This window comes from Dysidea avara, chromosome 8, assembly GCF_963678975.1.
Source record: "Dysidea avara chromosome 8, odDysAvar1.4, whole genome shotgun sequence".
In the NCBI taxonomy this organism is placed as follows: Eukaryota; Metazoa; Porifera; class Demospongiae; order Dictyoceratida; family Dysideidae; genus Dysidea; species Dysidea avara.
The window spans coordinates 36,882,376-36,909,865 of record NC_089279.1 but is presented as its reverse complement, the minus strand read 5'-3'; the positions used below and the strand labels follow the sequence as shown (position 1 = coordinate 36,909,865).

General features: G+C 38.0%; 1 protein-coding gene and 2 long non-coding RNA genes across 4 annotated transcripts in view; 1 reads left to right on the top strand and 2 right to left on the bottom strand.

The window, feature by feature from the left end:
* Nucleotides 1–16: 16 nt before the first annotated feature.
* Nucleotides 17–21,828, bottom strand: LOC136263511 (uncharacterized). 2 transcript variants are annotated; one of them, XR_010704671.1, is made up of 5 exons: nt 21,611–21,828; nt 21,482–21,560; nt 15,668–15,759; nt 14,998–15,054; nt 17–116 (listed from the first exon to the last, which is right to left on the bottom strand). It is a non-coding gene; the product is annotated as an uncharacterized lncRNA (long non-coding RNA). The 2 variants fall into 2 exon arrangements; XR_010704670.1 differs by lacking the exon at nt 17–116 and having other exon boundaries at nt 12,221–15,054.
* On the bottom strand, nt 123–7,728 carry LOC136263512 (uncharacterized). The gene is made up of 3 exons (XR_010704672.1): nt 5,156–7,728; nt 4,411–4,604; nt 123–4,241 (listed from the first exon to the last, which is right to left on the bottom strand). It is a non-coding gene; the product is annotated as an uncharacterized lncRNA (long non-coding RNA).
* LOC136263501 (tetratricopeptide repeat protein 27-like) overlaps nt 21,791–27,490 on the top strand; it is a 26,767-nt gene continuing 21,067 nt past the window's right edge. Inside the window, exon 1 of the mRNA XM_066058067.1 lies at nt 21,791–21,980. The gene's annotated coding sequence lies outside the window, so the exon portion shown is untranslated. The remainder of the gene's footprint in view (nt 21,981–27,490) is intronic.

Below are 27,490 nucleotides of genomic sequence, written 5' to 3'. Positions count from 1 at the left end.
ACTAAGTAACAAGTAACATCACAGTTACTAACAGCATTCTCAATCACTGAGAGACTATTAATCTCCTTCTTGCAGCCTTTGAGGTTCTTCTGTAGCATTGCTAGTCGAGCTCTGAACTGTAAGATAATCCATAATGATGTAATCATATCCAGAAACACTAGACACACAGACGTAGGCTGGTGTAAATCACAGGTGCTCTTTAATCGATCATAACTCACAAAAGAAACAAGTTATGAAGATGGGACTTGGCTCATTTGTCTTCACAATGAATTGGGGCATTCAGCAAGGTACGAGTTTTACCCTACATACAAACATGTATTAAAAGGCTGTTTAAACTTAGAAATGGCCATGTTACATAATATTTTACTGCAACATAAACAAAAGCCTCACATTTGCTTCATGTCACTGAAATGAAACAAAAGATATTCTTACTCATCCATTAACAGGCAAATCTGTTGGTCACCACTTACCTTGATTCAAGCCTTGTTTCACTGTTTACTGAAGCAATTAAAACGTGTATAAAATTATTTTTGTAGTACACAATTTTTATCCAATGTATTTCAATGTGATACAGAATTATACAAACTAGTCAGATTTTCACTGAGCGGGCCACATGTAAGACATGTGCAAATCATGTGGTGCTGTCCAGGCACATAATGTGGTCAACAAAGAGTATTTAAAACAGTACACACATTTGTTGTCGGTAGCTATACTGCAAGCAAATGTTTGACCACAATTAATTTAACACACAGGTGCACACTTGATGGTTAATTGTTTTAAGTACCTAACATAACAAAGAATTGAAGTTACAAAGAGAAGGCACTTACTCTAATAAACACACAGACAAACGCACATGCACATAATTGGTCTGCCTTATATGTACCTATCAAATGTGCTACTATATACGTTTCCAGCAGTCCATATGTTGTGGAGCAATACTAGGATGATATGAACTTAATATGAGAAAAAGTTGAGTTAGAAAACGCAAGAGTTCATAATATAAAAAGAGAGGAGAGTGTCCTGCTCTGGTATAGCATGTACAAATACGTAGTGTGAAGCATTCCCTTTTATTTACGTTCCCTTTTATTTACGTTATTTCTCTTATGTTGATTTAACATGTGAGGTGACAATAACAACCCAGACACATGCAGAGTTGTATCAATTAGCGACTAATATCGAAGTGAGAATATGGAGGCACACCTAAGAGACCCGTTTCAAAGAAAACCCGTGATTTGTTTACCATAAGTGATGCTTCCTCCATGGATATGGGCCATTCCCACCTCGATTCCAACTTAGAGCGATTGCGAACTGGTTATTCAGTGTCTACTTTGCCAGTTAAACCTGCTGTGATGGAGCCAACTACATCTATAACTACACCGATAAAATTTCTGAAGTCATCTGCTGTGTTAAATGAAAGCGATGTTGATAGTGACACAGATAGCGCTGCGGAAGTTGGCGAGGAAACGGTACACATGTGGACAGAATTTTTGCCATTTGAACCTGTCCTTGAGCCTGTACAAGTGTCAATGGAGAATGAGTGTAATAATTCTACCTCTACTCACCCAGCTACAGTTTTCACAAACCAAACTGATGAAGATCCTGTACCTTTACCACCTCTTAGCTGTCTTCAAGAAATTATAACTAAAAACTATCCTGAGCTTAGTGGCACATTATTAATGGCTTTGGATGGAATTACTCTATTTCAAATAACACATGTTAGTTCATAACCACCCGACTGCTGGGTATGTGCATCGTGTCAGAGTTATTTTAACGCCAACATCTGCTGGGTATCATTATGATCTGCAAGGACTCCTTGTATCAGTAGACAATGGAGTGATTACAAGTGATGAGGAATTCACTCAGGCCTGCAAGAAGCTACTGCAATCTAACGGCTTTGTATTTTGTCCCGGAATCAGTTATGACAAATATAATGATGAGTACCTCTTAGTGATTCGTTTCCACTGTAAGCAAGTTAATATGTCAGTGGCACCACTTCAGAGAGATGATTCTATTGGTTGCTTACGTTGGTACAAACTTCCAAAGAATGCAACTTTTATGGAACAAGCCTCTACTGAAGTTTTGTGTTCATCTTGCATACAACTTCTGAGAATTCTGGAGAATCACAAGAAAAGGTCAGCCCAAGTTAGCCCTGGAAAAAAATTCGACACCAGGCAGCAAATGCTAATTATCCCACCAAATACTTATCACCAGCAAGTTCTGCAGCAAGGAAAAGAAATGCACAGACGGAGAGAACAAAGGACAAACAGTCACCGTCTAAATACTCTAAATTAGACGTAACAATGGATGATACTCAACATGATGACATGTGCAAGATAACTGCAGTGTTAGAGGATGAGCATGGGGACCAACTTGAAGAGGTATACAAGGAAGCTGGTGGCTTTGGAGTGGAAGACTCTCTGAAGGAAATCTGGAGGAAAGACAGGCAGCGAAATGAATTCTACTCCGATCAATTGAAGAATAGTATGTTGTAAATAAATTGGCTATTCTGTAACTAAATATGTTTTAATGTAGTACTGGGAAATGTGGTAACCAATGGAGCTTAGTTACTATTCAAATCGGTAAAAGATTGAGTGTCTCAATATGTGTGTGTGTGTGTGTGTGTGTGTGTGTGTGTGTGTGTGTGTGTGTGTGTGTGTGTGTGTGTGTGTGTGTGTGTGTGTGTGTGTGTGTGTGTGTGTGTGTGTGTGTGTGTGTGTGTGTGTGGGTGCATGACTGCATGTGTGTGATAAAATATTCTCTTTTCCAACAGCTCTTGCAGTGTACATTAGAAGCCTGGCAGCCTATGAAGCTTTGAAAAGCTTTGGTATTCTCCAGCTACCTGCAAGAAGCATCCTCCAAGCATATACTGGTTGCTTTCTGCATGACATTGGAGCATCTTGGGAAAATATATCTAAGCAGGTGGAGCAGTTTGAGCAGTTCAAGTCAACATGTAAAGCTACAGGAAAGTTGGTGCCCATGGCTGATGGAGTGTTGATTTTGATGAGGTAAAGGTCATATCGTGGCTTATGTGGAATTCCAGAAGTCAAACAATTGTGGGGCTATCAATGACTACAGAGGATCACTTCATGATGTGTACAAACTATTTGACAAGGATAAGGCAGCAGAGCAAACTGCTTATATAATGCAGTTTTTGTGGAGGGATTTAACGTCTTCCTATGACATAGTTGGACCTTATTACACTAACTCAGAAATGTTAGACTATTCATGCCTGTGTGTTTGAAACTATCCATCTCTTTCAGATGATATTAGATATGTTCATCTACTGTATTACTTTAGTATTCTTCAATACAGGTACATGGATTTGCCACTAGCCTCCTAGTATGTGATAGGGCTGCACCCAACTTGACTGTGGTGAAAAGCACACATGGTTATAGTGGGGCGTATCGTACCAACCAAGCTTTTAGTGACGCGTACCAAGTAAAGCCGTACTTCATCAACCCATTCAGCGGATCACACCTAATTCATTGGTTGATCTGTCCAAGTCATCAGGTATTAAATATTGCTATCGTATTAATTTTATGCTTTAAATTTAGCTAAAGAATATGATCAATGCTCTGCATTCATCTCTGGAAAATGGGACTAGGAATTTTACTCGCAATGCAAATCATTTTGGGTGACAGGCAATTGTGGATATGTTTGAACGAGAATGTGAACGTGTAAGGAATAGTAATGCCTTGATGATCCCCAAGCTGTGTGAAGCCTACATCATTAGAGACTTTTGGATCAAGTTAAATGTAGCACCAGCCAAGATCATACAGGTGAAACAGAACACATCTCACTATAGCTGGGTGTATGTTAACCAGGCTTGTTGTGATTACTAAACAAATTTAATCATTACAATAACAATTACCCAAAATGTGGTAAAGATTAGTAATTAATTACCTGTTTAATTACATTTTTTACCAGTAATTACCTGACACAATGGTACCATCTCAAAATTAAACAATAGACCATAAAATACCTCACTATTTTTTGCAGCAAAAACAAGTACTTGGAGAGCTGTATCACTACGTGAATCAGCAACCTCCTCCAGCAGATGCTCCACAAGTTGAACTGACCCTGAAATATCTGGAGGCATGTAGTCAAATTTTTGAGGAAGTGTTGTTGAGCCATGACCATGTGACTGACACAAACTGTGATATTCTGAAAGTCTATAAGGGAGGGGTATGATTGTTTCCTCAAGTGGCACCATTCCCTTACTGAAGCAGGTACACCACAACCTATATCAAAACTACAGTGATTAATGTTGAAATTCTCAGCTAAGCCCAATCCACCCCAGCCCAGCAAATTCCTTGCCTGGCAAAGTAAGGTACACATATGGGAAGAGTGCTAACTTTCATGCTAATTTTAACAGCTTGGGATTTCTCAGGATCTGTGTTTATGGATTACTTTTTAAACAAGTATCCAAACCAGTTTGGATACTTTTGGAATCTCAGTATAAGAGATCAACTGCTGGCAAGCTGGATGCTGTCAACTACGCCATCTCAAGAGCAGCCCAGTTGATCAAGCAGACCATATCCGCCCATCACAGTGGCAGTGAGTATAGAGGTTTATCTCTTGACACCTGCGAGAGTGACATTACCCTGGAAAGGAAAATTATGCAAAACAAGGCTTGATTAATTAGTTTTGTATTTCATATTCTCTACATTATGACAAGAGTTAATTGTCAATATTAAAGTAGCTATGAATTTGTTTTACTCTCAGTGTTTATATGCTGTGTCAACAAGGTGTCTCGTAAATTTTGTCCAGACACTGATGCGGTGCCTATTGTTCATTGCAGTGGTAGCTTTGAAGGAGCTTAAGAATTCTAGGATTCTGGTGTTCATAAGTTTTGCCACAAATTCAGAGAACACATCATCCAAAGCAGATGGCTTGAAACAATCTAAGGAGTCAAAGCAGTTTCGCAACAGTTCACAAAACTTTTCTTTAAGCTTAGTTCCGCTGTTAATAAATAAACTTGGTGGTTTCCTGTATAAAAGAAGGTCCATACTTTTTGAATCCACTTTCATCACAAACTGATTTTACTGCAACATTCACGTCCTGTAGAAATGGGACCAATTCTTCACGGGGAAAGTACATAAACCCACAATCTATACCGTAAGTACATAGGAACTTTATCCTTGGCATTTAATGCCTGGAAAATGTGGATCTCCTCAGATATTTTCTCCTTGTGTTGGGTCAGTTCAGACTTCATTGCCTTGTAACGGCCATGTAACATGCTAGCCAGTGTTGCTCCTCCAAACCTATAGTAAACATCTACAGGGTCAGCATGTGTTGTAGAGGGGATTGCATGTGCATTAGACTGAGTCAAATTCTGTAAAAATTTGTGACTGTGTGACTAAATATTTATATATATTATGAACTCTTGCTGTGACTAAGAAGCTTGTTGTATACTTCCATTGAGAATATCAACGTGAATATCTTGGCAACTTCATGCTCGAACTTCCTTGCCTGATTAAAGCTAACCCACTACTGTCTTGTCTCAACTCGAGTAATAGTGGTGGAGTCTTCAGAGTCTAAGTTCAGCTTTGCAAGGTCAGTAGTGTCTTTCACGAGTAGAATGCTACAGTATGAATTTGATGCCATTGGAACTGAAATGCTATGAATTTGTCCTTATTCTTAGCACAGCGTTCATACAAATTGGCAAACACGTTCTTCAAGAAACATACGATGAACAATATACCTCAAGGCTCAAAAGATAACGCAAATTCTTTGAGCGATTTGTTTGCATGTGAAACTAACTTTGAACGCGTGACATCCAGACAATATGTTGTAATTGGAGTTAACGGCAGGTTGCGCACTTCCTTCACCAGATGTTCCCGTTCTTTCTTGGTGACAGCCTTTCATCGTCCTACTTCTTTGTCGGTGGATGGTGGGGCGACTCATCAAAGTCTGGTGATGTTTCCACAACAATTTCTTCTAGACCAATATCCACACCTTCCATTTAAAGCACTTTAGAACTTCTCTGATGAGATAGTATTTTTGTGACTTCAGTTGGAAATAGTCACGTGATCAATTAACACCTGAATAGTGGTAACCAGTATTGCATCATCACTTCACACTACGCAATTGTACAGGCTGTACCAGAGTAGGACACTCTCCTCTCTTTTTATATCGTGAATTCTTGGAAAAAGTATGCACCAAAAAGGTATAGAAAAACCAAAAAAAAAAGTTTTATCTCTGGGCACTTGCCCTACACAGCAGCAGTAACCGCAACACTTCAGGGAGGTATTTTACCAGCTGAGCTGTTTATCGTGTGGTTAGCAATAGAATGCAGCTGAATACATCATTAGTGTTGCACCGATATCCAATTTAGCCGATTATTCCGATAACCGATATTAAGCAACAGAATTAGCCGATACCGATAACCGATCCGATATACACTAATAACACTAACACTCATCCTCATCATTATTAAATGGCTCATATTAGTGACATAACCATTGACATACAGCTCATTCTAGGCTAAAATGTAAAGTTAGATGTATACCACAAGTAAAAGTTACTCATGGTAAACAGGTTTTAAGTACATTTTACTACTGCTATACAGTTGAGACAAGTGGCTGGCACTACATAGAAACCTAAAAACCTCAGTTTATTGTTGGGCATGGCCTAAACCCTGACAGTTTATTATGGGCATGGCTTGTAGTCACCGCTAAACCATTAACACATAACTTAATTAAAATGCCAAATAACTTATGTCTAGCCTCCCCCACATCATTATACTACACAGCGCAGTGGAGATTAACATCGGCCTTGATTTAATCAAAACCGATTAATCGGCTAGTAGCCAATATCGGCCGATACCGATTATTGAACCGATTATCGGTGCAACACTATACATCATGGCCTTTAACGTACTGTAGCAGATGAAGGAATGCATGTAGAAGCTTGCAATAAACTTTGCGACATAGCCAGATGGTGAGCATTACATTTCGCATGTCAATACTTGCACAGATTGCCGAGCAAGCATCGTCAATAGCTGACATATGAAAAAGTGTGTCATAAAAAGGTGGCACTGAGAAGAAAAGTTGTCATCTGCAGGAATTGAACCCTGGACCTTTGGGTTAACAGTTCTATGCACTAACACTTTAACTGGTTTTGACAGGAATGTAGCTCAAGTTTTCCTCTACACCAACACCTTCAATGCGTGTAGAGAGCAAACAAAAGCACATAGTGATTTGTAACAACAAACCTGGAGTTGCTAGATGATGAACGCTTAATTTCATGTAAGTCTTGTGTTGATACGTGCTTTGGTTGTCGAGTTAGTGGCATCACGAAGCAGATGGATGGACAGCTAGACAGCTTTTCAGATATATATGTTAACTACATTATAATCTGGGTGCCAAGAAGTGTTCACCCTGTGTGTTAAGCTACTTTGCTCAAACCTTTGCTTGCAGTATCGGTACTGTGAATGTACACTTTTGTACAACCACATTTGTCATTACCACATGAATGCTTGTAGTATAGAAACTGCTTATAGTACTGCTTTAAATAACTTTGTAAAACCAGCCTCATAATACCTTCATGGCACCTTGACAGTATTGGTTAGGTATAATACTAAACAACATGTTCTGATGTCATTCTTTGAATCCTCTTCAATTTCATATTTTGGGTCCAGTAACTATAGTTACAGGTAATACCAGTGGTCTGCTACTGACGGTATCACATGATCTACTAGATCTCTCAATACAGGATGATCACAACCTACAGTATCATAGATAATGTCTATATGACAGTGTCACACTATTTTGTATTTTTGTACTTTTCCTGGGATAAATGTGCCCTTGCCACACCCCCAGTACTGGCTGTCAAGTGCTGGACAACGGGATAACACCAACACCTGTTAACACAAGACTATTCTAGGGCATCAACATTACTCATAATAAGCTAGATCAATGCTAGCCATTACAGGAAAACACACAGAAGAACAATGTCCTCTCAAACACATAATAGCTGACCTTAACAGAGAAACAAAGCCTACCAGATGCGACTATCATGAACCACGATAGTGAGTTCGATAGTGGGTTCATAATAGGGATTGCCCATGTTTTTTTTTTGCAAAAACTCTAATAGAACGCACACCTAAAAACCACCTTGGAAAGCATCCTCCAACTCAAAACAACCCTCTGGTGGTTATTGGCAATGAGTATTGGTCCACTAGTAAGTATCAAGTGAACAGTACGTATGTTTGAGACAAAACTAAAATTCGCCGTTTGTTCATCTTCATATTATTACTTTTATAATATTATTTTGTTTCACTCATGTACAGCAAAGTTATCCACCTTTTTGTGCTAAACACTATATAGCCAACTGCCATGTTTACTGAGTCCTTCTGTGTGTCCATGACCTATTAATAAGCTCGTATTCCACACATCGCCAACTACACTACACCTCAAAAAATTTTAAAGTTCTCTTCGCCATTACATAATTGGCAGCAGCTTATAAGAAGCCATATAACAATAAAATTACAGAATTCTGCTGTGTGAGCTCCTTTGCAGCATTAATCAAGTACTCAACAGCACTTCTTAGGTTTAGAAGATTACACATAGCATCTCTGTGTGGTGAGTATAGTCTACTTCTTCCTGTAAACACACAATCGTGATTTGCTACAAGCAACCATAGCTACAAGCAACCATAGCTACAAGCAACCATAGCTACAAGCAACCATAGCTACAAGCAACCATAGCTACAAGCAACCATAGCTACAAGCAACCATAGCTACAAGCAACCATAGCTACAAGCAACCATAGCTACAACCAACCATAGCTACAACCAACCATAGCTACAAGCGCATAAAAAAGTGATAGATAGCGCTGATACCAGAGGTTATTTGTTGTTATGAATATAGTTTCTATAAACCATTTCCTTTCCATGCAAAGCCTAAAGTTGGATGGAGTCATCTTGTTAAAAATTAAAACTATTTGTGAGAGCCATAATTGTTTGACTACACTGTGTAAACAACATGACATCATACTGTTGATATCCCATGGTTTACAGTAGACAATGCAACTACACAATATCTGACTTTGTAGTTGTGAATGATGTGTGTGCATCAGATCAGCTACTCTATAGTCCACAGACTAATCTCAGAGGAGGTTGGTCATGTGTCATAATCCTATGACGTGAAATTATGCAATCAAGCATTGTTCTATGTGTTAAGGCTTGTTTAGCAGCTAGGAAAGCGGCGCATTGTGCTGAGAAGGCTTGTAATATCACTGGGACACTCTGGTATGGATATACAATCCGTCTAATATTAAGAGGTATGAAGGTTGAATTAGTTCAACCCTTCCTTTGAGATCATGAGATGAATGACACGTGACCAATCTCCTCTGGACTAATGTATATGATGTAGTGTGTGAAATAATTTATTTGTAGATGACACACATTGTGTGGGAAGCCATATGCATTCATACATATCCATGACATATAGATTTCTTCACTGTGTCAATGGATACATTACTAACACAAACTCTACACAAACTATATTAAGGGTGCTCGCTGATATTTGAAGCCATGCAAGAATTTACCGCAAACACGTGAGGTGCTCTATGCGGCTACTACGTAATAGCTTGTAAAACGGAACCGTTGTACGCATAGTATTCTCGTATACGACGAAACAAGAATAAAGATGCCTAGACAGTCGAAGCGTGCAGCGCATCTATCTACAATTCGTAAAGCGACGAAGAAACGCGTAGTTTTAACTACGAACGGCTCGGTGAGCAACGTTTCTAGGAACGGAGGCGATGGCAGTGCTTTACAAGGTGAACATACAGTATGTACGAAATGTACACTGTGAATTTTTGCCCGTCCGCTCAATTGTACGTAACAATGTACGCATATTAAGTGGTAGTCTATTTATTCTTTTAACGTTTTGTAAAAGCTTTAAGCATAATTACCCGCCAATGCGTATTTTATCCGGGAAACTTAATTATTGTTCCTGCATCTTGTGAATTAGCTTATAAGTATTATCTGTGTACCATGAAAGTTTATGAATTCTTTTAATCTGTTTTAGAAGAAGTTGATGTACCAATGGAGACAGAGACAACGTCTACAACAGGATTGTCTTTGCTGGAGAAGGTAGCAAAGGCCTTAGAAGAGGTGGGGAGGGAACTCACTGTTAGTGAGCAGCTACATCTAAAATGTAGCTCAGAGGTAACTTTGCAGACCACTGGTAATCCCAGAATTCTCAACACGGGTACCAGGCCAAGGTGCTGGAATGTAAATTATCCTGCACTAGCATTCATGCTGAATGGCGGGTACTATAGTGAGTACAACAATGTTTTTGGTACAATGGGTTTGCCGGTAATGTACCATACGACCTGGGAAGGTGTGGTAGGATGGGTAGGTAAGCATGTTGAGAAACTTGCACTGTGGTCATGTGATCAGGTAAGGGCTAAAATTATTGCACGTGGTGACCAACACCAATGGCAAGCAAGCTATGATGGCTTTTATCTTACACGTGGCCATCATTCAAACAATGCCTCTGCCACTTTGCATGATGTGCAAACTGATTCAATTGCATGGTTTGCCCATCGCACCAAGAAAGGTAAAGGTGCTAACTGGGAGGGCACATCATCTGGTGCTGAAGGAGACATGCTTTTAAGTATTTTAGGCGAAGTAAAAGGTAGTGGCTTTACTATAGATCAAATTATCATGGATCACGATACTTCTGCAAATGCCATTGTATGTAGCCAGTTCCCTGATACGCATATTACTTATTGTGGTAACCATACAGCAAAAACATTTCATAGCGATTTAAGTAAAATTAGGAGTGTAAAGTGCAAATGCAAACAGAATGGCTTGCAATGTAAGCATATGAGTAAGGTATTTGTAGATAGGGTCAAGCATTCTTTGAAGTGCCTAATGTCCTGTTCAGAGGTCTTGGACAGTGACAATCCTCTTGCTGCCTTTTCTGAAGGTGTTATGAACTTTTATAACCATTATTGCAAAGACAAGCACGATTCTGTGTGGTGTAAATATCACGTTGAAATGAATGATGATGGCACCTCGTATAGCACAAAACATAAACTTGTATGTACTGAGCAATCCCAAGCTTTTTATGAGTTGTTGCAAAATATGTCAGACAGGCCACAGGAGTATGTGACGAGTAAAGGTAAGCTAACTACTAATTCATTAGAAGGATTCCATGGTCTTGCATTAAAATATCGTAATAAGAAGGTAGATTTTAATACTGTACATTATTGTTGCAAAACAAACATGGCCATATGTCATAAAAACCTAGGTCCCATTTGGAAAATAATATGCATGTGTGAAATGGGTATAGATGTGCCAGAGAATGCTGTGCAATATATTTTAGGTGAGCAAAATTTATGGACTAGTCAACGTAAGCGTAGGAATAGTGATTTGCATCATCACTATAGAAGTCTAACTAAGAGGAAGGCAGTACAAAGGCATGAAGATGAAAAAAGTTATATGACCAGTCTTAAAGCTGCAGGGTATAGTACTGCGGAGTACGTGGGAACTGGCTTAGGTGATGACAATGAAGAAGAACAAGTAGAGGAGGAAGATGGATCAGATATTGAAGAAGAACGTGATGAAGAGGGGGATCAAAGTATTGGTAGTGTAGTGTGTGGGGAAGGTGAGCTTATACCATCTGAGGATTCAATTTTGCCATCTGATGAAGGGCTTCCTTATGATGATATGCATCCGTTGCTCATCTTCTATGATTGTGAGGCTACTGGTGGTAGCATTTACGATGATAATATCATTGAAGTTGCAGCGAAAGTAATAGGTGTACCTAATACAGTAAATATTGCATGTCGTGATTTTAGTTCGTTGTCGAATACGTCACGCAGGATAATTAAAGCTGTCCAAGACAAATGTGGCATTACTGCACAAATGTTATATGGCCAGCCTTCATTTCCTGCAGTATTAGAAATGTTTCTGCAGTGGATAAGTAATGTAGTAGAAGAAGTAAATACATATTATAATTTAGTACATTACCCTGTGTTGGTGGCTCACAATGGGTTCACTTTTGATTTTCCCATTTTGTTGGCAGAGCTGCATAGAAGAGATGTCTTATTTAATCGTCTGCACAGTATAAACTTGCATTTTGCTGATACGTATTTTGAGTGTAAGAGGTTAGTAAAAAATAATTTTGCAACATTTACAAATTGGACACCTCGTGAAAGGAAGCGTTTAGGCATAACCAACTTGTATGGTAAGCTCTTTCCAGGTAGCACATACAATGCTCATAGGGCACTGGAGGATGTTAGTGCAATGGAGCAGATTTTTACCTCTAGTAACTTAGCTACTGTGTTATCTGAACTAACCATTAGGGGAGTGGAAATGCTGGCTAACACCTGGACAATCCAAGTCCAGACATTCAAGAGAGTGTCTAAACTACTACTGTTGTTTAAGCAAGCTGCAACCAAGTGTATGGCTAAGCGTTTGGATGAACGTGGTCTGTCATACGAACATATGTTAGGACAATATAAGACAATAAAATCTAATGATGCATATATACAGTAGCTAAAGTCTATAGGTATTACACGTAAAGCATGGCATAATAAAATAGTGGAGCATTTTAAAAAGGTAGTGAAACAGTCTAAATAATATTGTGCCTACAAATCTTATTGCATTTTTATTCAACAAGCCAGTCTCTGTTGTGCATCGCTTGAGTCAAAATTTTACTGCTTTTCAGTCATGTTATACTCTACTTGCAAGAGATCCGCAACTTACAATGTTGCCATTCACTTCTATATTCTTGCTGAAATGAGTCAAGTTTCCACATGTCACTTGTGTTTTAACTTGGAATTGACGGTTGTATCCAAAAGTTCAAATTCAAACTTTATTTTGAGCTCATGTACTATTCATTAGATCTTTTATCTTTTCGTATCATAATATCACACTTCTCTACAATTGACAAAAGAAGAGTGTGTAATCAAATTCATTATTTCATGAGTGATGACTTTTGATTTGCATAGTCTGATGTGAATCTATTGTTTCACAAGTGATGACATGTTTTGGTTTACTATGTGTGATTGGTCTGATATTTTATATAAAGTGTGTTTCTGTGCTTGTGTTTTGATATGTTATCATGAAACAGGCTGTGTTCCTGGGCCCTTAAAGTGACTGTATCACTGATGTTTGGCCATGGCTAACCAAAATTGTATGACATGTTTTGAATTGGTCTGATGTGAATCTATTGTTTCACAAGTGATGACATGTTTTGATTTACTATGTGTGATTGGTCTGATAATTTATATAAGTGTATTTCTGTGTTTGTGTTTTGATATGTTATCATGTGTTCCTGGGCCCGTAAAGTGACTGTATCACTGATGATTGGCCATGGCTAACCAAAACTGTATGTGCTGCAAATGACAATGATTTTTCACCGACTTATATCTTTACTTAAAAAGTATTTCCATGTTCAGGCTTGTATTTTATAAATGGCCATGCATGTAATAAGTAATGTAAGTCAGTGTTTGCAGTTTGGTTCACTCAAAGAATCTGTTGTTTACCTGTAGTCTGGCAGCGCCTGCCCCTTCACATATAGTAAGGGACGGGTGCTGCCAGACCAGTTTGCCTGATGGTTAGTTTGATACTCTGTCATTTTACATGTTCACCATTATTATGTGTTTGCAACACAATGGGTATTATGCAGAACAGCTGATCAGCTGAATAGGTTTTCATCGTTGGTTAGCCCCATGGCTGATTCAATGGGGATTTTCAGCACTTCAAAGTCACCACTGATCCTAGTATCTATTTAGGATTAGTTGTGGCTGTTATTATGTAGTTGTTGCTGATTGTTGTCCAACAGTGAGGAGGTCACCAATTGTTGAAGTGACATAGGTGAGTGGTCTCCTTGGTTAGAACTTCACATTAACATTACTTTTCTGTAGATATCAGCTTCCAGTCCAGATTACACCTCAGGAAGAAGTCCTGGTGGTGATGCTCTGCTAGAGCATATAAAGGCTTTTTTAAAAGCCACACACATTGAAGAATATTCACCTATAGAGGCTGCAAAACTGTATTGTGTGTATTATAGAATGTGAATAATTTGTGGTGTTCACCACAAAACATCTGTGGTTATTATATCAGTACAGTTGGGCGCGCGTTATCTTTACACATCTACACTAAAAATAAAACTAGTTTTTGAGTGATATCCGTAAAAGCTTCAAATTTTGCACGGAGATAGGCAGATAAATTCTCTACAGAACTATGAAAAGATTTTGTCCGTAGCACTATGGCTTCGCGAGTAATGGCGATGGAAACGCGAGGGTTTGGTTAGTGAAACACACTTCCAGCGCTTACTTATTATCAATGTAAGCTATGGATTAATACTTTTCATAGATATGTGAGTTATAACCTTAAGTATATTTAGTGTGATTTCCAGCGCGCTAATGGTAAAGATGAAGGACTAGTTTCGATTTAAGCGTTCTGGAAAGAATCTCACGTAGCTACAGAATGGTAAAGGATAGCGAAATTCTGTTTGGTTTGTGTTGAAGAGAAAGGGAACCACTACCAATATAAGTACCATATGGATTCATTTAACACGTTGCCTGGTTATAAGAGACAGTACAAAATTACGCATTGTACGGCTTCAAATATCCGTGAGCACCCTTAAGTATCTCTTTTCTGACATTATATTTTTCGTTAGGTAATCGGGTGTATTATGAAAGTGAATAGTGAATTGAATTCAGTTACTACACACATAGTGTGAAATGGATTGATGCACATTTGATCCACTTTCAGTATGATCACAGCTTGATCAGCATTCAATGAATATTAGTGTGAAAAGGCCTTTATAAAATTTTTATTCATCTATAATATCATGCTTGTCAGTCAACGTTTGTCAGCCAACATGGTAGCCAGCTTCTTGTACACTGCAGTAGCAAATGGCTTCAGGCCACCACAAGCAGAAAATAACCAGAACATGTCTTCTCAACCTCTCATCATAAACATGCCTCTATTCTTACTCATTAGTTATAGGACGTCACACTTACTCACCACTTGTACTGATCCTCACTTTATTAATCATTCTCAACACAAATTCAGTTTAACATCCTAATAAGGTGATGTACATACAATTACACACAAGATGGTATTAAGTGATATCATATAAGTATGTTCACGTTGAGCTGAATCCTCAAAAACATTTAATAACTCATGGATGCAATTACACACAATCTTGAAATTTGGCTCATTTGTAGTACTGCTTGATCCGCTAAAAATATTTCAAAACCTTTTTGTTCAAACATTTGACATAATATTTACGGCCAATTAAAATTCTCACAATACATTTCCTATGGGGAAGCCATATAAGTACAGTGTCCATTACAGCCCTTTCCCAAACTTGTAATGGAGCCAAACCGTACGTGTCTGTTGTTGACACCTTTGCTGTTACCAATAACCATCTGGTTGGCTGAAATGTTAACACTGTTGAGAAAAAATCCACTTTTAATTTTTAGCTGTTTTTCAGGATTCAGCTTGACGTGAACATACTATAGTGTAAGAGCATCAAGAGTTCATGTTGTAACTGAATTTGTGTAATTATTAATTACTATGAAATACACTGAAATCTAATTAGGACCAGGTCTGGCTCCATACATTAGTACAACCATTGGTCCCATAGTGGTCATTATATAGAGGTATCCACCGATCACATGACACAGCTAACCTGTAAGGTACTGCCATCCTCTAAGATGGTATCAAACTCTTGATCCATTAGTACTGACAACTATTCCTCTAACTCATCTTTGTCAACATCATCTGATAAAGGAACACATCACTATAACACATTTACAACATAACTAATCAAACAGTACAGTAGTACTGTTTAAAGTAGGGATCCCCAAAAAATGACGTGCACCACCTAAAATGCTGCCTTCTAAAATCATCCTTGAGACATCTTACACGACAAAATTACCTTTACAGAATAATATTAGTCCATCTAACATGAAATACAGCATTAAAAACAGAAAACACTTACCAGTGACCAGATATAGAATTTTAAACAAATCGCCACAACTTGAAATTTGGTCTGCCTCACTCACTCACTCACTGCCTGACCACAGTCGTAAGCTTAGAGGCCAAACGAAGCAGCGCACGGCCACCATTTTAAACCACAATAACAACCTCACCAGTGGGATGTGTCTATGGGGTTCTGACGAGTGTAGGTCCTCTGTGTCTTGTTGATTCTTGTATCTTCAATCAGGCTGCTTGTCTTCTACATCCAATGAAACCATATTGAGTTGATTATTTTCTGTATCAACACTTTCTTTCAGCAGTATATTTAGACACCAAAGAATTATTTCCGAGCTGGATTTCAGAAGCACTTCAGTCCCAGCGCTGCTATAAGAGGTACACTAACTATATATCTGCAACTTCATGATTAAGATACCGTGACCACACCCATCAAATAAAGAACTGCATGGACTAATAGCGATAGAGTGCGGATACCACACCTTTTAAAAATCTAGCTATTTACTTAACAGTAAACAAAACGACCTCACCCTTATTGGTCTAGCTAGCTGCCATGCCTTGGTTGACTTGAGATAATCTAATAGAACAGTCACTCTAATACGTACAACAGTCATGTGTGATATTCTAATAGAACAGTCACAAGTTACACTGTAACTACCTGCGCTAAACAAACTAGTATTTAAAAATGAAGTAGGGACCTACACAATAAAAAGTAGTGAAACAAGAGATGAATGATGGTATTATAGCATACCGTAGACTCTGGTTATTAGGCGCATGCGCTTATAAATTACGGTAAGGAATTTCTGTTAGGAGGGAATTAGTTGTATCCACTACAGTTTTCATGCGATTTGAACACCAGTTAATAGTTTGCTTCAGTCGTGGAAACGGAAATCCTTAGAAGCCAGGTAGCAGCTACAGCTATCATTATTACAGATGGCAGTGTCTACTAGACACGGGCCTGGTGAGGCATTGATGTGCTGTGACATGTCTGATTCATTTTGACAATAAATCTATGTGGTACGAGGTGGCAGAGGCGATTTCAACCATATGCGCTTAACAAACAGGTGTCTAGCACAAGTCTACCATATGCGCTTAATAACCATGTGCGCCTAATAACTGGAGTCTACAGTGGCTCGGTGGGAAAGTCCCTACTTTGGCACATTAGCTACAATGCCAAAGTAGGGGCTTTCCCATCAAACTATACCCATTCATCTCTTGTTTCACTACTTTTTCATACAGTACTATAGTACTGTATAGTAGGGACTACAAAGGAGTAGGCGTGGCCCACAAAATAACATCACCCAAAAACCAGCCTCAATTTTCCCTGATGACAATGAGGAAGTATTGGTTAGGCAAGCTGAGCCCAAACAAGCTTTCGGATTGACCCGAAATGCTTTCAACAAGTTGCTACGGAATTTAAAATAATATATTTAACAGAATTTTCTACTGACTGACTGAGTAACTGACTGATGACTTCAGACAAGCGCAACTCAACAATGGCTAAGGCTACGGGCTTGATTTTTCAATGTCACTTTGGCCTGAGAGGTGCCTTTTGGCAAACCGCAGTACGTACAATGCATTCTTCATGGACTTACCAGTGTCCTCCTTTGTGTCTCATTCATCTTTGCTGACAGCAAAAGTGTTGATTTGGCAGTAGCATTTGATGGCTTCCTTTGTAATAGAAACCGTCCGTCTTTTTCATAGTGCCTATTTTGATTGCAGAGGTGCTTTTCGAACAGTTCTTGAAACGAAATGTTGTGTAATGGGTAGAACATAGCTGACAACGGATACCTCACATTTCACAGACAATGATTGATATAGCTGGGGGTGCGCAGCACCATTTCAGATACAGTATGCGTGGGTCCACCAGTCATGATAAGTATTTACAAAAAAAAAGTTAACAAACAAGTACACAAAAAATTGACTAGAGTAGGGACCATAGCACATCGATAAAAAGTACTGAAACAAGTTGGAGTAGTGCACGATATTAAATCACAGTAAAACAATAAGAAGTGTTATATCCCTAGTGTGCAGTTCTGTTATGGTATCTTGAGCACAGTAGGGATATAACACTTCTTATTGTTGGGCTTGGCTGTGCCTAACAATACTGCCAAGTTGTCATGAAGGGAAATTGCAGCTGGTTTTAGGGTGATATTTTGGGCTGGAAAAGTCTAGATCTGCATGATCCCTAATATACAGTACTACTGTACTATATGATACTTGACAAGCTTGACACCACTTTGCTTCTTGATTGACCTTGATCAGTTAAAATATTAGAAACACTAACAAAAAATATGGTGACATTTATGGCAATTTTGTAAGCATTCGCCAAATTGCTAATTTTAAGTTCCATGTCAAATTTCAGCTTATATGGTATACCCACACTTGTACCATACAAACAGTAGTACTGACATGGCAACACATTAACACTTATAACTCATGATCTACTAGTGATCCCAACTCTCACAGTGATGAATGAAGAACATTAGACCAACATGTAAACAAAGACTAAAAGTAATTAAAGAACATATTTTTAAAAGTTGAGATTAAAAATGACATATTTTTGTGGTTTGACCTTTTCCTTTACTATGGTACAGTGAGTTATTATAGCATCTAAAATGATAGAAGAAAATTTAGCAACAAAAGGTCATTGTTAAATTTAAAATCTTGCTGTTAATTAAGATACGTGCAAAAAGTGATGTGGTAACATTAGTAACAACCAACCATTTCTACTAGCAGAGTGAACAAAGTGAACAAAGTGAACTGTGTCACACAGTCATACACACAACCTTTACATCATTGTTGTCTGTTGTCTTGTACATCTCATGTGTATCTTGAGTTGTACCCATTGCTAACTAGCCTGTATGGGATGGGAGAAAGCTTTAAGAGAGAGAGAGAGCTGGGCCATTGCTAGCAAGCCTGCAGGATAAATCTCAATGGCTTGAAGCATCTGAGTCATGTGTACCTTTTCTTATCAACACTTTTTGCTTCAACTACACTACAGGACACAGCCTTGGTTGGGCAAATGTATCTTTCCAGAGTGCTTAGTGATGAAGTTTTCAACATCATGTGATCTTAGTAAAATCATGTGGTAACGTTAACGTTATTATCATGGTGCCAAAATTCTCACAAATTTAATTTTAGCAAATGATCCCAAAGACTAAATTACTAATTACTATCTTGCTATAAAACCTGGTGTACGGTAATTATAACAAAGTACATATCACCTGAAAGACAATTTAATAAGATTTCAAAAATCTAAACCACAAGTTGCCAGACATGGGGCCAAGTACATTTAAAAGTACTTAAGTAAAGTACAAGTACTTTTGAGTTTTTGAAGTATAAGTACAAGTACTCCAACTGAAATCACAAGAGTACTTAAGTAAAGTACAAGTACATACTGAAAGTACTTAGGTAAAGTACAAGTACAGTACATTTTCCTATAGCAACAGCCGTGCATAATAACTTAAGCTTGAGGTACAAACATGCAAGGTACAGTTTTTATATTCACAGAACTATTACACTGCATAATAATCATTTCTAGGTCTACTACACTTGGATTTAAATTCTTTCCTGCAATGCTAAATAACCACTTAATTGAGATAAATAATACAAGCACTATTTTTCCACAATGGAAAGGGAAGGATGGTGTCTGACGTAGAAGGATACTATGCACTATAAATGATAATTTCTTACCACCAATTCAACAAACCCCTCATTACAGTAGTTTTAGCCTTACAGTCTCCTTCAGATAAAACTTCAGGAATTGCAAAATATTTCATGACAGCAGGTAGTTTCAGGTTTTTGTCAACCATTCTCTTCAACTCCCAATTTAAATGACAGCATTGCTTTTATTATATAAACCAGAATTCCTATTAAACAGCTGCTTGTGGCTACATGATACATAGTAAGGTTGTACAAAGTACCAAGAGGTTGAAACTACAACTTCATCAAATTTATTTTTATTGACGCTCACTGTGTACAAACTACAATGTTTGCAGTACTTAAAAGTACTTTAAGTACATACAAGTACTTGGCAAAAATACTTGAGTATAAGTACAAGTACACTGGGGAAATTAAGAAAGTATTTAAGTAAAGTACAAGTACTTTCAAATCTGTACTTAAGTGTACTTAAGTATAAGTACTCATGTACTTGGCCCCATGTCTGCAAGTTGCTATGTTAATCACAAGCAAAGTTATGAGCATTAAAGAAGTGTAAACTAGATGAAATTTTTAACAGAAATTGTTGAGTGGTCATAACTTAAAGGGAGACCAGTGAAATGAGCTCTTTACAGGGTGCCAAATTTCAAGAAAATCAAAACGGGTTTTGACATAGAATGACCTGTAGTCTCTACTGTAAGTGATCTGTAACCATGATCAAGATTTTCATTATATATCGTATATCAATTAAATTTGGCAGTGAACTAAATTTGGCAAATTGGCGATTCGTAACTATAAACTGCCAAGTTTAAATTTCGTCAACATTATTTTCATAGCTTGAGTCCAAGCTTTTGTTTTGACAAACCAAGTGTGACTTCATGGATACTACTTAAACACACCTTATTGGTAATTCCACGCATGTAAAAGGGGTGTGGCTTATGGAGACTATAATTTGTACACTTGAATAGTGGGCGTAGCTCCACGAAAGCTTGAAGATAGCAACATACATGAATTCATGTACCGCCATTGATAAATGGGTGAGTATGCTTACAGACAGCAAATGATCCTAATAAATGGACATGGTCCACTTGGGCTGCAGCAGGACCCGGATATTCTTTAGAGTGGGTCAGATCCTGACCCAGTTCAATGATGAAATATACCAGACTGATGTATTCAGTGACTGAATCCATAGCATTTCAGCACAAAAAGGATTGTGCACTACAACATGCACACTTCATCCTTACACCACTTACGTGCACCACCAATATTTCTGTGAAAGCATAGAGGACTTGCAAAGGTGAAGCAACGGTTGCTAGGCAGACACGTTTCGGGACAACTTTCTATGGCGCATGTTGAGTCAGAATGAAGGTAAAGAGATTTATTCGCTAAGCGCTGGGTATAGTGGCACTGGGAAGCAGGGCTGGTTTTGAAATAGAAGATCTTATCACTGGCTTTGTGAAATAGGTGGATAATTAAATTTCGATACATTACTCACCATTTCTAACTTCTTCGCCTTTTTTAACGAACTGGGTGGTATTTACAACACAACTCAACACTGATTCGCTTCATTACAACCTGTACCAAACCCTGAGAAAGCACTTTTCAGCCACAACACTGTCCCGAAACATGGCCAGCATCTACGGTTGCTTAGCAATTACGATAATTTACGTCATGCTACAAGTCCTCTATTTCACCAAATTAAATTTTCGCCAACTGCAATTTGATAGCAAATCGCCAAATATTAGTTTCACCAATATTTGTTGTTAGGGTACCTTGATTACTGAGCCTAATATATTTAATTTGATAACCTCCTTGATCACTTGATTTTCCTCTTATGAACTATACTCACCTGTTGACTGATAAAGTTCAGGCTCTTCCTAAAGTCATCAGTCAAGGTCAGGTTGGACAGACAGTACTTGGCTACCGCCCTAGGGAACACTTTGATGTGATGTACACGTGACAAGTAGAATACCAGTACCTGTTGTGAAAGACGTGTGCGTCAAGCAACTTTGGTTATGAATAACTTGTTTAGCTAACTGTTCCGAGAACTGTTCTTCTTCTGTAGTGAACGCCTCCGTTGTCAGATCTCATCTCTACACTAATTCACCTTCGGATTCACCACACCGCGCTCTTTCCTTCTTTTGAATTGGGTCCACTCGCGCCTGTAGGATGACGCGCGTTATTAAGAGCAATTATGATGTAGTCTACCGGTTATCTAAGGATATTACTGGTGATAATGGTAGAGTCTAGACAGGCCTACCAAGATTGTTTCCTTCAGGTGATTAGAAGTAGTGGATCACCAGGAGACTACTCGCCTTACCATGAAAGTGTACAACAAATAAAACAAGGTGAGATGATGTGTACACATTACTGCATGCATAGAGAGAAACAATACAGTTAAATTATGACCTATCAAAGTTGTGATGACGTAATTGGGCACATGTTAATTGGATCACATTTTGGGTTGTCACTTCACAGTTTTGTTGCAAACATTCCTCACACCTCTGTACCAAGAGTACATATTAGAAACCAAGAGTGTCGAATGGTGTATTACCCTATTATTAATGATTGCATGAAGTAACACGGACATTTCAGTAATTGTTCTTTTATATATTGCCATTTAAGGGTTACTATATTTAGCCCAATTCGGCCACTAAACCAAGTGAAAACATGATCAAGGAGTAGTCACTGCCAATAGTCCTGGAGAATGATCTGCGGCCGGGATCAAAATCAAATCAAGAGATAAATTAGTACTGAATCAAGCAATCAAGACGTCCTAGAAAGTGGTGATTAAGCTAGCTCGCAAACAAAATGAGAATTTACAAAAACACGTGCTAAATTATCAAGAAATCAAGGCTGTTTTTAAGGCGAAATCAAGTGATCAAGGTATATTTTTGTTGATCAAAACCCTGATCCCGGTTGCAGATGGTTCTACAGGACTATTGGTAGTGACCACCCCTTGCATGATGGTGAGGAGAAATGGAAAATGTTAAAGTCTGGTACTGCCAAGTGGATCCCTGAAGGCGTGACAACACGCTCGTGTGTGCAATCATTGTTTTAACGAGCTGGAGTTATCTTGGCTGTTTATACTACACTTTCCTTGTACAATAACTGTTGAATACTTGGTTGAATAACACAGAAAATTGGCAAAGACCCGTTGCCACATATGCATTTCAAATTACCATTTCGCATAAAGAACAGTTGCTGAAATATCCGTGTTACACAATCATTAATCACAGGCTAATACACCATTCAACACTGTTGGTTACTATTATATACTCTTGTCTGTACTAATAACAAGATATTGGAAGCTCCGTATTGTTCCAGAAGTAATTAATTTGGTTGTTGCAACATATACATCAGTTGTGTTGCTATCTCGGTTGCTATGATCTATTATCACAAGATGGTAACTGGCACATATTCCAGGAGCTGTAAGTCAATTCACATGACATCAAGATTTGTAATAGCTACACTGAGTGACTTTAGATTTCAACATAATCACGACATCTGTCAGAAGGACGGTTAGAAATACCCGTAACAGGTCCACTAAGTGACTACACAACTGGTTATCACTGGAAAAGCTCTGGATAAGATGTTGAAATTTAACGACAAACCATTTGATATTGTCTGAAATTTAATACAATGTCACTAGCTAGTTTTTGAACCAGGCACACGCCCACAGCCAGCCAAAGGCCAGCTGTGGGTATGTGCCTTGTTTACTGAAATTGTTTTCCCTAAAATGTGTGTGTGTTTGTATGTATGTGTGTATGTATGTTTGTATATTTGTTTGTCTTTCCATACCCACATGAGCAAAGAAGCTTATGCTAAAAGCAGCCTGTATGTGAGAATGAAGGCTTAATTGGTTTATATTTATGCTACCGCTATATTAATTCAGTTAGATAATTAGATTTGTAAATACTGTGTATTTCGTAATTCTTGTATTACATTGCTATGCACAGCTAAGGAAGTGTAATTCTAACAAACCACTTTAAACTGCAATTAAATTACGCACAAAAGTATCTTCTCAACTGTTTTATAGTGTGTCTGGTGTTTTCTTATGTGAATTGTTTAGGGAAAGCCTTGAGGCTGCCCTCCATGTTTGTTCCATAAGGGGATGGTATATTTAGCGGAACGGCGGAATTGGCGGAAACAGCAGAATCATCATTTACAGATTATGGACAGTCTTAGAACACCCACTACCAGTTAGCTACTCACTGGGGTATTGGTAAAACCGGGAGGGGAGCGGGAGATTTCTTGGTAAAACTGGGACCGAGAGCTGGGAGATCACGTACACAATCACTACAAGCAACTGTTATTTTTGCACTAAAGATGGTTTATTGATGCAGAAGAGGACTCATGCAAGTAGTCTCTCCCCCCCTTTAAAACATGAGGTATCATCATCAGTACGAACTTACAAAAGATCGAGATACTCTAATAGAGCAGTCAGCCGGCCACTCTATAGAACAGTCTCATATTCTGTCTCTTAACTGCCACTGACTGCCAGTAGCTTGTTAATGTATTTTTTAATAACAAGGTGAAAAGTCTTAGTGCTTTAAAATTAAAATAAATCTTGCTGGGTGGGAATCATGCTCCCAGAATGTCACCCATATCATTTTCTTCCCTTTTGTAACTGTATGCTTCACTCCATGTATGACCTTCATTGTTATAAGTTTACCCAGACTCTAATTTGACCTTCTCCACTGATTTTATTCTACCAAGTTATTGTTGCTCTGGTTGTGTAGACAGTTGCTAGATCCAGGCGGTGCATGCACTTTCACAGTTAGCTATTGTCAGTTTATAAATTAAATAAATATTTGGAGTTTTTACAGCAAGAAATTTTCTCTGTGAGTTAGCAATAAAAGTTTCTTAAATTATCAGACTGTTTTGATTGATTGATTGATTTATAAATTACCCTCTGAGTCTCTGACAGTTGGCAACTACCATTCTCCCTTGCCAGAACAGCATACAATACAGACAAAAGTAATGAACATAGCTAGCTAACAAGTACAAAACTTAACACATGCACACAATACAAATATACGTGTATACAAATGCAACAATTAACTTAAGGAAAATTATAAAAATGACTGAACAAACACATGAAATAAACAAACAGCAAGAACAGACACAACAGAGATTGGTCTGAAGTTGCCAGGATTGTTCAAAGCACCATGCACCTTTATGAACTGGAGTATATATGAGCACTTCCTGTCTGAAGGAGAAACTCCACTCTGCAATGAATGTTAACAGTGTAAGGTAGCCAATGGAGCAGTCTATCTCTTTCAGGAACCTAAGACGAGCCATCTGGACCTGTGGACTTCCTAGGATCCATAGAGTTCAGATGAGAGAGGACTAAAGATTCAGAAATCTCAGCAAAAGTGAATGGATTAGTGTCACATGAAGTAGCAGGTATTGCAAGGTTGTCAGCTAGCAGATTGATGTGATGAAGTGACACATCACTGCTACAGTTTTGAAATGTTTATTAAGAGAGTCTGAAGTAAATGAATCATTCAATGCTGCTTTTATGGTATCAATTCTTCCAATTATGTTATTAACGTGTGACTACACATAAGAAGCTTTTTGTGGACAATTCTTGCTCTGCAACACTGATGACTGAAAATGATCTATCTTGGCTTGGTGTAGTGACCATGATTTTGAGGACAAATTTCCATTCCTATACCATCTAATAATTATATAAAAGAGATTTCTGATAGTTACGTTCTTGGTCCTTTTCTTAAATAAAATACCATGTATCATTGTCTATATACATGCATTGGCCATATCTCTGGAATGCTTCAAGGTATCAAGTTAATATTTAACACAAGATATAGATAAATATTCAGTGCCTTATATTCAAAATGCAGACAATGATGTATGGGTGATTTTCTGGGAGCATGATTCCCAATCTTTTTTTAAGTTGCTCTAAGGCTATACTTGCAGACTTTTCACTTGTTATTACAAATATATTAACAAGCTACTGGCAGTTAAGAGACAGAATATAATATTTTGAAAGAGTGGCTGACTGCTCTATTAGAGTATTTCAATCTTTTTTTAAAAAAAGTATTACAATTCCCTAGCTTATAGCTAGTTCGTATAATATCTTATGTTTGGAAGGAAGAGAGACTACTTGCATGAGTCCTCTTCTGCATCAATAAACCATCTTTAGTGCAAAAATAACAGTTGCTTGTAGTGATTGTGTACGTGATCTCCCAGCTCCCGGTCCCGGTTTTACCAGGAAATCTCCCGCTCCCGCTCCCCTCAAGGTTTTACCAATACCCACTCACTGTAACATATATAAATACAGCTACATAGAACTCATCACAACTGAAGCTCATGGTCTTTGTAGCACCAATTTTCTGTCTTCTTGCAGCTTAACATCATCTGTGGCACTCTTAGAGTGTAGTCATATCTCAACCCTCACACCCCGTATTTTGACACATGTTACTAGAAGCGCCTTCAAGGGGGGCACTTATAATTGAAAATCTGTAAACGCCACCCTGAGAAAATAGAGTATGGCCACCCGAGACTAAGCCTGACCATTCAACACCAAAATGTGGTAATCAGTCATGGTGAGCCTGTAAATCCTGTGATGAGTTCTATGTGGCTGTATTTATACATGTTACAGTGAGTAGATAACGGGAAGTGGGTGTTCTAAGGCTGTCCATAATCTGTAAACGATGATTCTACTGTTTCCGCCATTCCGCTAAATATACCATCCCTTCCATAAGTACAGAATATTTCCCCTTTCTCTTCAAAGAAATTTGTTATTTCTGGTAGCCTACGGAGCCAGATACACTGTTTTTTGGTTGTATTACTCCATAGAGCCCATTGTGAAAGGCATTCATAATGTCTTCAGTAGTGATGCCACGATATATTGTATATCGTGATAATCGTGATAGAAACATTTCATGATAATAATACCTGTAATAGAGAAAAGGCTATATTATGATATGAAATACAAATTATTTAGTAAAAGGTGACTTGATATTTGCAAAATATGAGGACATTTCTCTGGCAACATGTGGTGATACATAAAAGCCAAGTGTCAACTTTGTCAAATCATTGTTATAAATTGACCGAATGAAACTTGTCCTGTGAAAACATTAACATATTCTTATATCATGATATAAGCCCCATGATATCGTGATTATCATGATATTAAAATTCTCATATCATGTCATCACTACCGGGAAGGTTTATACTAGTTCAATGCTATATATGGTTGTGTAATAACCTACTTAGTTACTATGGGATAGTATTAACTGCATCATTGCCTGGTTTTTAGAAGTAGCATAACATCATCTTGTTGCTGTTATGTCTTCAAAGATTTACATTACTGTGGTTTCTTTGAGTTGCCAAATACAAGACAACCAGTTTGAATAGTATAAAATTCTCACTAATATTTCTCCTTTAGACACTCTCTTTGGTTCTGCACAACCTTTAGCAAAGTACAATACATGTTTAAATAACCACACTACTACTTTTAAACCTTTTGTAGTCCTGAAAGGCAATCTCATGAAACTACGAGGGTTGTGTACCCGGAATGTACACATTATATCGAGTGTGTGAACGGAGCTTCCCATCCTGTGTTATTAGTATAGTATCTATGTTACATGGTTCATATCACATGTACAAGTTGAATAAAGTTATCAACCCGATAGCAGCTCACATGAGCACTGTACATGTACACATGTGAGCTATCATGTATAGTCATGTATAGATAAATGCCAACTAATGGTTGAAATGACACATGAATTATATAAGGTGTTTCAAGGCTTCGACTATGGTAATTCTTTCATAGGCTAAGAGTGCATTGTGAAGCTTTGAAAGATAGTTTTATAAGAAGTTTACTTATCCT